Source organism: Macrotis lagotis, chromosome 8 (genome assembly GCF_037893015.1).
Source record: "Macrotis lagotis isolate mMagLag1 chromosome 8, bilby.v1.9.chrom.fasta, whole genome shotgun sequence".
Taxonomy (NCBI): domain Eukaryota; kingdom Metazoa; phylum Chordata; class Mammalia; order Peramelemorphia; family Peramelidae; genus Macrotis; species Macrotis lagotis.
In genome coordinates this window covers 148400765-148414746 of record NC_133665.1, presented here as the reverse complement: position 1 = coordinate 148414746, position 13982 = coordinate 148400765, and the positions used below count along the sequence as shown (strand labels likewise).

General features: G+C 35.5%; 1 non-coding gene across 1 annotated transcript; it reads right to left on the bottom strand.

Moving 5' to 3' along the window:
- Nucleotides 1–11944: 11944 nt before the first annotated feature.
- On the bottom strand, nucleotides 11945–12047 carry LOC141496778 (U6 spliceosomal RNA). Its single transcript, XR_012471168.1, has one exon. It is a non-coding gene; the product is annotated as a U6 spliceosomal RNA (small nuclear RNA).
- Nucleotides 12048–13982: the final 1935 nt, after the last annotated feature.

Sequence of the window (13982 nt, the reverse complement as noted above, 5' to 3'; positions counted from 1 at the left end):
TTTGGAGCTCAGGTCCTGCAACCTAGCCGGTCAATGTCTAGCCATGCTCTGTAATTCCCTTTGCTGGAACTTTTCCTCCATCTGACTGGACTTACTAGATGTCCTCTCCCCTGGCCAAAGATATGGAGGCTAAAGTTAGTCTTCGGACTGCCACTCACCAAAGCCTCCAGGGCCTTAAGTCCTTTGGCTTCACCCTACTGCTGTCCCTGTGCTCACTCTCTACTCTCCATTCCTTCTTCACCCACTGTTTCTTGAGACAGACCTTGTTGGTACATGTTCTTCTTCTAGCTTCTTTTACTGGTTTTTGTCAATTGAATTTCTGTTAAGAGATTTCTTTCATGTTATTTTTGAGGGGGGAACCTGGAGACCTTACCACAGTGCCTGGCTTCTCTCTTTGCCATCTTGATCAGGAGTACTACTTACAATAATCTTAAAACCCCTGAGTACCATATTTATAGGCCTGGAATTTTTCTAATTAACCTGGGAAGAAAGGAAATGATTAAGAATGTTTCAACATTTTAGAAATATTGTTCATTTTGAACTGTCTTATGAGATTCACAGCACTTGGAAGGAGTATACTCTACTTTTATAGTGACTTTATTTGTATCTATCATAAAATCTTATAAATGAAAAATATTCCAATAGGGACTTAAGCTAATGGTTCTTTAGAGATGATATCTACCAAATGTGAATAGCTCTAATGGCATTATCTAGGATCTAATGGACTGAATTTTTACTGCAAGAGTCTTTAAGGAGATTTAGAGGAAAATATATATATATATATATATATATATATATATATATATACATATATATATATATATATATATATGTCTGTGTGTATGTGTGTGTGCGCACGTGTGTGTATGTGTGTGTGTTTGTGTGTGTGTGTGTGTGTGTGTGTGTGTGTGTGTGTGTGTGAGAGAGAGAGAGAGAGAGAGAGAGAGAGAGAGAGAGAGAGAGAGAACCAGAGGGAGGGAGAGGGGGGATATGGTCATGGAGAGGGAAAGGGGGAGGGAGAGGGAGATGTTGAAGAGAGGGCAGGGAAGGGGATAATCTACTCACTGAGGAAGAAAGCAAAAATTTGGCAAAAGAACATAACTTACATTTATATTCTTCTTTAATGATTGTGACACTGTCCTGACAGAGGATAACACCTATCTGTCTATTGATATACATTATAGCTATTTCATCCAGTACAGCTTTACTTAAGATGATATCATTTTTAATTAGTTAGTAAAATTTTGAATTTAATACATTATATTACCTTGTGTCTTATTCCAATTTTTGAATAATGTGATCTCCACAAAGTTTGCTATGATGTAGGATGGATTCATGGCTCCCCCAAGGAGCCCTTTAGATACAACAGATTCAAAAGTTGGTGAGAGATGAATGAACCTCTCCCAAGAAGTCAGTATTGAACCATTATTCTTCTGTTATGACACAGGTAGAACATTCATACTGTTGTTAATTATAAGAGGCTAAACTGAACATTGGTGGTTGACAAACATTGATGGAGGCTGATCAGGTATTGTCATTTTCTTTAAGAGATAGAGAAATAGAATTACTGGTCTACAACTGGAAGATTTTGTTAAATATTTGAATGTTTTGCTGATAAAGAATTTTGAGAAAGATTACAATTCTTTCTAATTTATGGATGCATGTCCTTCTGCTGGTTGGTAACCAATTTAAGAATTGAGTGGAGAGCAAACAATGTTTAAACTCTATGAATCTATTTCAAACTTTATGGCTGTTTCAAATGATGATCCAGATAATGGGAGATCCAAGGGGAAAGTTAAAGTTAAAGGCAAAAAATTGGCTCAACCACTCCTGATTGGGTATCTGCATATATGAGAATCCTAAGGTTATAGATAGCAAAAGACAAAATGAAGGTCAAAGTCAAAATTATATAAGATCTATTAAGGCAGTATGAGTAACATAATTAGGCCATTTAGATGATGCACTAGTAGGGAAAAAAGTTTTGGAGATAATTTTTGATTTGGAGGTAAATTCCTAGTCTAGTAAGTGATTCTTATATACTTTTACTTGGCATAGATTAAAATGTCAGAGTTTGGTTTCCTTAGAACCTTAAGATGAATATTATTTAGGAAAAAAAGCCTACTGGACCTGGCTAGAGAGAGAGTCTGAGAGTAGAAAAATAGGACAGAACCCTGCTGGAAGAATAGAATCACAGTTGAAATGTGTTTTTTATAAGTAGCACTTTTCTCACACAGGGATCCCTTTATAAATTATAAGAAAAACTTTATTATATGACTCCAGTCCCAAATTCCATTTAGTCTCAATGTTAAAATATGCTATTATGGAGGGCTGGAAAATCTCTTGCTGTGCAATATTCTCAAAATAAAATAAGAAGACATGCTCTATCTGTCCATATCATGTATAGTGAAAAGTTTTGTTTACTTACCTTTTTATCATGTTTGGTTCCAAAAGAATGACCTTCCTATAAATTAAGATAAATACCAATCTTCTCCAGTGGTTTATCTCAAATTTGGCCTACATCTATGGTGGATAGCCAAGAGATCCCTAGATCAACACTGAATCAAGTATTTACAGCTAGAGGATGCTTAAATATCATTTAGTACAAATCCACTATTTTACAAGGATCTAGGAATTCCTCACTAGAAAGGGGAAGTGATTTGACCAATGTCATACAGATCAGTCCCATCAGAGTTAAATTACAAACCCCAGTTTTCTGACTTCAGTATACTTTTTATTATATTTCCAAGTCACTAAAAATTTCAACTCATACAACTTTTTGCAAATTGTGTAGACAAAACAATAGGATACGTTGTCTTCTTTCAACTTATCAATATGTCCTGTTGAGGGGTAGCATGTGTTCATGGAAAACTAGAACCTTTGGTGTGAGGGAAGCGGAGCCCTGTTCATGGATGCTTTCCACCTTTGATGTCCACCTAAGTCACTTAATTCTCACTTGTGACTCTAAGAAGTTGTAGCATGCACAGTGGCCACACCTCAGTTAATCATTTTAAGAGGCAGGCTAAACTAGGTTGAGGATAACTGAGGGTGTCTCAAACTCATCAGTTGAGTTAAGTTCAGGGTGTCTACTCCAAGCATGTGAGGTCTTCCACAGATAAGAACATTTCATTCCACTGGTCATGAGGGCAGCTGAAGCATGTGGCATGGCATGCTTAGAGTTTGGTTGCATACCAAAGACTCTAGGGTCATCAACTGCATCTAGAGTCAACACCAATAGTCTAGACTCTATCTTGCTACTGGATCACTATGACTTTGGAAGAGAGATTGATTTAGTTCCACTCTCTTCATTTAAATCTAATTCATGCACAAGACACCATCAACATCACATTACCATCCCTATCTCAAAGTCATATGGCAACAAACAAGAAATGAAGCAGCAGATATGGATGCACTAGAAGCTGTCATCACCACCCTTCATACAGATAGCTCAGGCCATAGATTGTTTACCCACTGAAAGCAGCAGTGGGATCTAGCAACAAACTTGGTGTCTAAGCAGCCCTTTTGAGGACTGCAGTGCTCACCTCCTGATGTGAGTAAGGGACTAGAAAAAGTGTCCTAAAAATTGTCCACTTATCCAACCCTGGCCTGATCCTCTCAGCAGGCTAGGATTCCACCTTGTGGTTGAAACACAACAAAATCTATGAAAACTTCTTCAGAGAAGACTCTACTCACTATTGATGTATGGAATGTATATAGACAACACAAGATCCAATAGACCTGAAAGATGAACAGCTCTTTTTGCAAGGAAACTGAGCAGGAATCATATTCAAGTAACAGCCCTAAACAAAACAAGGCTCACAAATGAGCATACTGAAGGCAAACTGAAGTCCAACTGGTTACACATTTTTCTGAAGTAGCTGCAGTGAAGAGGAGCACTGTGAAGTGACATAGGTTTTAATATCAAAACTAACCTAGTCAACAAGCTTGAATGCCTATCAAAAGGAGGGAATCACAGTCTCATGGCAATGAGTTTACAATTTGAAGGAAAATGCCATGCCACTATTATTGGTGCCTAGGCTGCTACCATAATGAACCCTGATGAAATCAAAGAAAAAAATTTGGAGACCCTTATCATCAATGTACCAAAAGAGGAAAAGCTTATAATTCTGAGTGACTTTAATGCTAGAGTTTTTTTTCAGTCTATCAGACATGGCAGGAGATCCTTGGGACAAATGGAGTTGGAGACAGGAACTACAATGGTCATCTACTCTGGAAGACTTGTGCATCTCATGACCCTCTCATCACAAAACCTGTCTTCCATTACTAAATGCAATAAAACTTCCTGGATGCACCCTTGCAAAAACAAGAATTAATATCTAATAAATTATGTGATGGTAAGTAGAAGGGACAGAAAGAATGTGAAAGTTACTAAAACAATATGTGATTCAAAGTGCTGGGCTGATCATAGACTCATCCTTTCCAAGATTCAAGCAAAGTAGAGACCCCAAGATGAAATGACTCTCAGAAAAATCAATGTCAAGAAATTACAGTGCCTCTCTGAGCAGGAACAATTTTGTTGATAACTTGGAGTGAAAGGTGAACCACTACACAGATGGCAACAATGGAGCAGAAAGAGTACACAATTTTCTGAGATTTGATAGATGACACTGCTTTCATTCTTCTGGGTTGAAACATTTGGTAAAATCAAAACTGGTTTGATGAAAATGATGAGGAAATGCAGAAGCTGCTAAATTAAAAATGAAAACTCCACAGGATTTGTCAACAAGACAGTTCATTCATTTCTAAGAAAGCAACATTTAATCCCACCAAGATTAAAGTACAAGCGAAGCTTAGAGGCATGTAGGACTCTTTCCCAGTAAGAACGCAGATAAAATTCAATTATATGTAAATAGTAAAAAATCCAAACTGCTTTTATGATGCCCTAAAGGCTAATTATGCATCGAATACCTATGGTGCATCACAAGTACACATTGTTGATGGAGTCCCATTGAGACTGAACACTTCTATAGTGTTCTTAAAAGATCATTTAACACAAGTTGAAGTCAACATATGCTTAACTGAAATTCCAACTGAAGAAGAGATTTTGAATGCCATTAAGCTCCTTTCATGTGGCAAAGGACCTGGTATTGATTCTATTACAGTTGAGATCTACAAGGTGGAAGGTCCATTGTACATCCAAAAACTGACTGAAATATTCCAAGTTATAAGTCAAAAACTAATTCCCCCCAAGAAAACAAAGATGCCTACATTTTCCATCTCTATAATGAAAAGTGGAATAACTTGTTCTGTGACAATAACAGGGGCATTTTGCTTTTAAGACATTGCTGGTAATATTCTTGCTAAAATTCTTCTCAAGCAGCTGATCCTTTACCTGGAAGGTGTTCACCTTCCTGAGAACCAGTGTGGCTTCAAAAAAGGGTTGAGGAATAGTCAATATTCTGTTTGTTTCCCAACAACACCAGAAAACCTGCCAGGAGCAGATCCATATTTGTGGATTTAACTAAGGCCTTTGGTACCATTAGTCATGAAGGGCTTATGAAAAATTATTTCAATATTTGGTTGTCCATAGAAGTTCATCAGTATTGTCTCACAGAAACATTCTTGCCCAGGTTCTGGACAGTGGATGATACTCTCATGTGTCCCAGTCACCAATAGAGTGAAACAAGATGTGACCTTGCTCACATGTTTTTTTTAGCATAATATTTTTAGTTGTGTTATCAAACACCTTCACTGAGGACAAGTGTAGCATTGTAAATTCTTCAACTTGAAAAGGCTACATGTCAAGACTAAAGTGGAGGGAGTGTTGGTACATGATCTTCTCTTTGCAGATGAGTGTGCACTCAGTGCAGCCTTTGAAGCTGAGTTGCAGCAAAGTATGGATTGATTCTCTGTTGCTGGTGCTAAATTTTGCCTAACAATTAACACCATGAATACACAGGTACTCCATCACTGTCACCATCCACATGTGAAAGCATCAATTAAAACAAATGGAGAAATTTTGAATACTGTGGATAAGTTTACTTACCTCGGCAGTATACTTTCCAGGGTGGGTACACATTGATAATGAGTTGATACAAACATTGCCAGAGCTAGCTCAGTTTTTGGGATGCTACAAAAGAAAGTGGGGGAGAGAAGAGGTATTAGACTAACAATCAAACTAAAGGTCTACAGAACCTCATTACTATATGCCTGTAACACTTGGACAGTCTACCAGTGTCATTTCAGGAAACTGAATCAGTTCTATTTAAATTGTCTTAGGAAGATTGTGAAGATCACTTGGCAGGAGAAAATACCAGCAGACATTGACATTTGTCTTGAGCTAAATTGCCAGGAAGTCAAATGTTTCTAAAGAGAGTGCTACTATGATGGGCTGGACATGTTGTTAGAATGCCCAGTGAATGCTTACCAAAAAGACTATTTTATATAGAATTCACACAGGGCAAACCCTCATAAGGGGTTCAGAAGAAGTGATACCCAGGGACACCCTGAAGGTCCTTCTTAAGAACTTTAGAATTGTTTAGCTTGGGAGACACTGGCAAAAGACCACCCAATATGGTGAGCCCTCATTAGAGAGAATAGTGTTATCTCTAAGCAAGGAAGAAATGAAGCAGCTCAAAGGAAATATGAGATATGCAAATTTAGAGTAAACACCCCGGGTGTTCATGTGGCCTATTTATACCCAACATTTGATAAAGCACTCTGAGTTCATATTGCTCTGATCAGTCATAGACATGACACTGTAATTTGTCTCAAACTTACTGATGTCATTTTGTTCTACTTCAATAATGAAGGTCAACAAAAGTCCTGTTGGCATGTGATGCAAACACACTCTGAATAGACAAATCAATTTCAGAAGCACAGAAAGTCAGAGGTTTGAGGGATCCAAGAGAATACCTATACTAATCTATTCCTGAAAAAAAAAGGGGCTCATTCATTTTTTTTTTCTTTTTGTGCTGTTCGTTTTGTTTGTTTTTGAAGATCGCAGGTATGGTATGTTCACTGCCTCCTCACATTGCTGATCTCATTTAAAAAAAAAATGTTGGGAAATATTAATTCTAAGTCTGTCCCTCTATAACTTTCACGCATTATTTCTACTTTTTCCTACAAGGCCAACATGAGGAAATTCCAATTCTGCTACTCTAAAGCAGAATATTAAAGATTTGAAAATGTCCATCAATTCTCTTCATCTGACACCTCCAACAAAAAAACCTGTTCTAGTCTAAAGATTCCTTGTTATTTCAATTAATTCTTTTATGTCATAAACCCCAATCATTAAACAGTCTTGTCACTCAATTTTTTCCTGTTCTGTTGCTTTGACTCATTAAGCTACTTGTGTTTTTTTTCTTTTTTTTTGCTGTGTGACAGTTGCATATTTGACAAGCATGCCATCTTTAGCATCACTGTGGGGAAGTGAATCCAAACAGTGCAAGGACAAGTAGAGATCTGAGCGGTCTTAATTTTGAGAAATTGATTCTGAATTAAAATTGAATTATTTACTATTATTTATTTCTGCCCATTCATCAAGAGAGAACTCTACTTAACTATACTACCGTCTAGTCTACCAGTCTCCATATCTGCTGTAAGAATAACGCAAGAGTAGTTTTCAAGTGCTTCACTAAAATTTAGCAAATTTAGACTCCATCTAAAAAATTCCCCTTGAGCTATCCATTTAGTAATTCTGTCAGAAAATAAAGGAAAATAAGTCTGGCTTGATCCAGTCTTAAACAAATGGTGCCCTTTTGTTTGGATTATTGCTTTCTTTTACAACTATTCACTAATCATTCTTTCAATAAAAAACTCTAGGGCTTTTCCCTGGAATTAAATTTAATCTTTCTTTTTTTTTTTCTTTCATTGGGGCCACAGGTAGTATGAAGGATTGAGATATTCGACTTTCTCTATTTCTGTGTTACTTCTCCACAACATTCTGGATATCACTGACAGTGATCAAACAATAACATTTCTCTTTTCTTTCAGTAACCGAATTTGAACTTTTGTCTTTGACTTTATTGTCATGGCATATATATATAATTACTCTCTTATTATGTTTTTCTTTAACTTGTTCATCAGTTCCATAATGGACATAGTTTCCTAGTAGTTAGATAGCTGACCTTGAAACCAATGAGGCCTAAGTACAAATCATGAATTTAATACACACTGACTGATCTTCAACCAGGGATGTACTGTAGTCAGATCCTAACAGCTAGTGAGAATCACGAGTTAAATCTTCAATGTTTGGATTTACAACTCAGAAATTGTCAGATGATAAAAATTAGGGCTCAATTTGTTAGTTTATTGATTTTTCTAAACAAATAAAGTGATGGAAAATGTTAATAATTGCAAGTTCAACCTAAAATTATGTCTTATAGTCATCGTTTTGGAGGGGACATGGGGGAAGTTTGCTGTTAAACCTTCACCAGCATGCTTATTCCTCTAAAATATTCATAAAACTCTCCAAGGCAATTTTTCTCAGACTAAATTTCAAAGAAGCAAGTGACTTGATTTGATAAATGGAGTTTCCTTGCCTTGGAGACCCCCTTACCAATGTGATTATAAGTTGAATCTTTAGCCCTATCTCTAACAACTTAATGTCAGACATTTTATTCTGTCCATTTTAATCAAAAAAGTAGCATAGGGGCAGGGGATATTGTGGAGAGAGCAGTAGGGTTGGAGTTAGAAATACTTGAATTGGAATCCTGCCTGAAATCCTTATTAATTGTGTAACCCTATACAAACCAAAGATTTTTTTTTAGTTTTTTGCAAGGCAATGGGTTTAAGTGGCTTGCCCAAGGCCACACAACTAGGTAATTATTAAGTGTCTGAGGCTAAATTTGAACTCAGTTACACCTGACTCCAGGGCTGGTGCTCTATCCACAGCACCAACTAGCCACCCCTAAACCAAAGATTTCTTGAGATGAAAAGGACCTTAAGAAGTATTGAAACCAACACCCTTTTTTGAAATGAAAGGAAATGAGAACCAAAAAAGTTTAATGAAACCTGCCCAAGGTCACCCTATTAAAAAGGTGTCAGAAGGGAGATTTGACAAGGATCCTTGACTTCAGAGACAGGGTTCCTTCTACTATACAACTGTGCCTCTCTTACTTAAATACCACACCTGTAAAATAATAGCTTCAAGAAATAATTTAATATATAAATGTTAATATAATTTATATATTAATATATAAAATTTAATATATAAATATATAATATGCTACTACTCCCACTAGTTATATTATATGCCAGGTACTATGTTAAACACTTTACAACTTTTATGTCATTTGATCCTCACAACAGCTTTGGAAGGTAGTTGCAATCGTTCTTCTCATTTTACATATGAGGAAACTGAGACAAAGGGTAGAGCGACTTTTCCTCTGTCACACAGCTGATAAGTATGTAAATTCGATTTGAAATCAGATTTCTTTGGTTTCAAGTCCAGTGCTCTATTATGCACTCAACTATTGATAATGATGATGATGCTGATGATGATTTTGATGATGATAATTTTAACTTCTATTTATATATACTTTTAGTGAATCACTATAAATATCTCATTTGATACTCATAACCTTGTGAGAAAGATTTAATTATTTTTCTCGTTTTACAGATGAGACATGTGATATTGAGGAATGCCTAGGGTCATTTAGTCAATAAATATTTGAAGAAACATTTAAACTCATAAATTTCTTATTCCACATATAACCCTCCATATACATATATACATATGTGAAAACATATGCACACATTTGACAATCTCAAGGCACTGTATAAATTTGAAATTTTATTATTATTCAACTTGACTGATAAAACAAAAGACACTTTAATGGACCAGTTTTGCCTTTTTTTTTCTCAGTTACACCTACTCATTGGTCCATCTGGCCCAAGCAGCTGTCCTATTTCAACTGCAACCCTCTTTTACTCATTGTACTTTTAAAAATACCAATAACACTTACTTTGTTATGCTCATTTTACTTAAATAGTCTCAGTTCATTCTGAGATCTACTGCTGACACCATTCTTAAAAGACTAAAACCATGTTGCTGTATTTAGCTTTATATACTAGCCTGCTTTTTTAATAAAAACTAATTTTTTCTAGGGCTCTGTGACTTACAGGGTACTTTTCCTATATTAACTCATTGACCCTCATATCAACTAATAAAAGGGTATCATTATTAATGCTATTTTACAGAGAGGAAAGCTGAGACTGAGGCTGGATGAATAATTTGCCTAGGAAGACACTGCTACTAATTAGCTGAGGCAGGATTTGAACTCACATTTCCCTTACTCCAAGTCCAGCATCATTTATTGTCATCTAGAAGACTCTATAGGTTCTATGACTTGTATAGTCAAAAAAGTTTAATTAGAAGTTAAGCATGTCATTAGCTTATTCTTCTAAAAAGGGTGACCTGAAAATCCACGGCCCTTTAACAATACTTCAAACCCTAACCTAATCAATTAGCTCAATTTAAAAATAATGAAAAAATAATTATTTTAAGTATCTCCTTGTAAGTTCAAATAATCACACAATCTTTGAATTACAAATTGGCAAGAGACCTTGGGACACAATCAATCGGCTACTTTATCCCCTAAGTGAAATTATTTTCATATCATTGCTAATCAATGGTCCTCTAGTCTTTCCTAGCCTATTCTATTTTTGGACAAATTCAATTGTAAGTCCCATCAAGTCAAAATTCATCTCTTTCTAACTTTTTCCAATTCATTGTCCCTGGTTTTGCTTTATGGTGTTAAGCAGAAAAAAAAAAACACAACTACTTGCCCACTTTAATTTAATGACATAGTTCAATGCCTCTCATATGTATAATTTTTTTTTCATCTGGCAATTCTACATCTATCCTCCAGATCATTTCAGTCATCACTAGTCTCTCTGAGAAAATGTGTTGAAGATATGATTTGTTTACATTTTAAACATTTTTTTCATTTGATGTATATACAGAGAAATGAAGACTTACAAGTTAGAGCTCCCAAAGCAGTAGTTCCCCGGAGTAGATGCAGTAAGGTAAAAGAGTGACTGCAATGTACAGTACATACGGTAAAATATGATGCCAATGCCATTGACCAAGTTATGACTGCACAGGGTGTGATAACTTGGAGCACCTTGGCTGGCAGGCTTTTATATTATCACCTGTTACATTGCATTAATGTGATTTGGAGACTATCGATTTCAATAAATATTCTCACTTAGATTTCCTCCTTGGCATCTTTGGAGTGGACTCAGAAGGAGTCCCTGTCTGCCACTATATCTAAAAAAAACTTTGTTTGCTTAAATCAAAAAGCTCTTTGGAAAACAGTAGTGGTGATCCATGAGATGTGAATTTTGGCTTGGAATTTTAATGACGGTTTACTTGCTGAAAGGCAGCAAGCTTAAGTCAATAGAGAAGTGGCCTTAGAATATAGAAGTTCTGAGCTGCTGTCATATCCATCTAAGGTATTTTTGACCCCCCACAAAATCCCTTAGGCCTCTCTAACACTACAAGTTGCAGAAAGGGTGTCAACCTGCATTGTTGAAGAGAGTGTGAGAGTTGTACTTTTGAAATTACTGGTGGAACACCAATTCCGATTTTCTGTATTTCTGGTAAATTATTAATTATAGAGAAAGGAATATGCTGTATTTAAAAATAATTAAGATCTATCCCATCAAACCCAAGTGAGGAAATAAACCTCTTGCCTGTGTGAAATGGAATAAGGTGTAATAGATTGGTAGTTTAGGAATTAGGAAAATCAGGATTCAAATCTGACCTCTGATATTTATTAACTGTGTGATAAAGAGAAAATCACTTGATCTCTGAGCTTCAACTCATTTAATATTTTTGAGTTCCAGTTTCTTCATCTCTAAAAATGCATTAGAATACCTTCTTCATTCAACTTTTAGACCTCTTGTGAAAATTAAATGAGATACTATTTATAAAATGCTTCTCATCCATCCATCCATCCATCCATCCATCCATCCATCCATCCATCCATCCATTCATTGTGAATTTGCACATCATCCTTGTGCAGGGGCCATACTAATCTCTGTATCATTCCAGTTTTAGTATATGTGCTGCCAAAAATAACTGTGGGGAAAAAATATTGAAGCAATTTCTCTGACAGACTTATGATAAAGAATGCTATCCATCCCAAAGACAGAGCTGATGGGGTTTGAATACAGACTGAAGCACACATTATTTTTACTCTCATACTTTATTTTTCTTAAGGTTTCTCTTTCTTTGGGGGGGGGGGGGCTTATGTTTACTTTTACAATATGACTATTGTAGTAAAGTGTTTTATGGTTATACATTTTTAACCTGCATCAATTAACTAGCTTTCTCAATAGTGGGGGGGGGTGAGGGAGTAGGATGGAAGGAAGGGAGAGAATTTGGAACTCAAGGTTTTGGAAGTAAATATTGAAACTTGTTTTGCATGGAGCTGGAGGAAAAAAATAAATATTTGAAGAAAGAAAAAAGAAAAATGATTTTCAGACTTTAAAAGGGTTATATAAAATTTTATTTATCCTTCCTATTCAAAAGTTCCTTTTCCTTGGAATATCTGCTGACAGTTGTGCATAATGAATGAAGACCTGACTTCAAAGCCAGAAAGGTTTGGGTTCAAATTTTTACCTATGGCACATGCTACCTTTATAATATGGAGCAAATAATTTAACATATTGTGTCTTAAATAATTTAAGGTAAACTTAGAGCAGAAATTTTTGTGTTGGTAAAGGGAGGAACAGAGAATATTCTGTCCAGGAAATTATCTACCCTGAAAAATGTAGGCATTCAGATAAGAAAACAAATGCACAAAATATCTCTAAGTATATTTTAATTGAAAAAATTATGATCAATATCCATTTTTGTACTTTCTTGTCTAATCCATTGGCATTTAAAGAAAACAGTCCATTTCAAGGAAGGATCAATTAATTTTACGATTTTTTTATTAATATTACTTGAATTTTTTCAATGGCAAATAAATAGGAAAAGTCTCCAATTAGCCCTTAACTACTATCAGTCTGTGTAGAGACACAATCATTTCCAAATTGTGAAAAGGTAAGAACTCAGTGGAGGAAGCCATCATCTTTCTTGCCTAATAAATGCTGTCTTAGAACCTGTGAAAGTCAGGGAAATATCTCATTGCAATATTATGTCTAGAAAAAATGTTTACCTTCATTTGGATGACCATATCAGAAAGAATGACCCAATATTACTTTTAGAAAATGAGCTGTATTACCCATATTTTTAAAAAGTCCTTTAAAAAGAGGATTTATCAGATAGATTTCTGAAAAGATGCTATTCAGTCAATTCAATGCTGAGGGTTCACAGGTAGGACAGCCTTAGTGTACTTTGTTTCTACTTACAAAAGAACACTGGAGATTCTCTTCCTATTGTCCTTGCTCCCTCGGAGTTTAACATAGCTCTTTTTTAAAGATTTAATTAATTTTGAGTTTTACAATTTTTCCCCTAATCTTGCTTCCCTCACCCCCCCACAAAAGGTATTCTGATAGTGTTTACATTGGTTCCATGTTATACATTGATCTCAGTAGAATGTGATGACAGAGAAATCATATCCTTAAGGAAGAAATATAAAGTATGAGATAGTAAAATTACATTATACTATAATGCTTTTTTTCTAATTTGACAATAATAGTCTTTGTTTTTTGTTCAAAGTCCATAATTCTTTTTCTGGATATGAATGGTATTCTCCATTGCAGATAGCTCAAAATTGTCCCTGGTTTAACATAGCTCTTTAACAACAGCTAACTTTCTCATCAGCCAATTCTGTCTGGGTTCTTAATAGACTAGAGCTTGACATTAAGAAATGAGCTAAGCCTAACCTTTCAGGAAAGTAGGTTTAGAGTCATAGAGTAGAGTTAAAATGGACCTGAATGCCTTTTAGCCATTATTCCTTATTTTACAAATAAAGAACTCAAGTTCCACAGATGATAGAATTGCTCAGTGTCACTAAGATATTAATTTAGAATGTTGAAATTTGAAGCCAAGTTCCTCTGTATCTAAA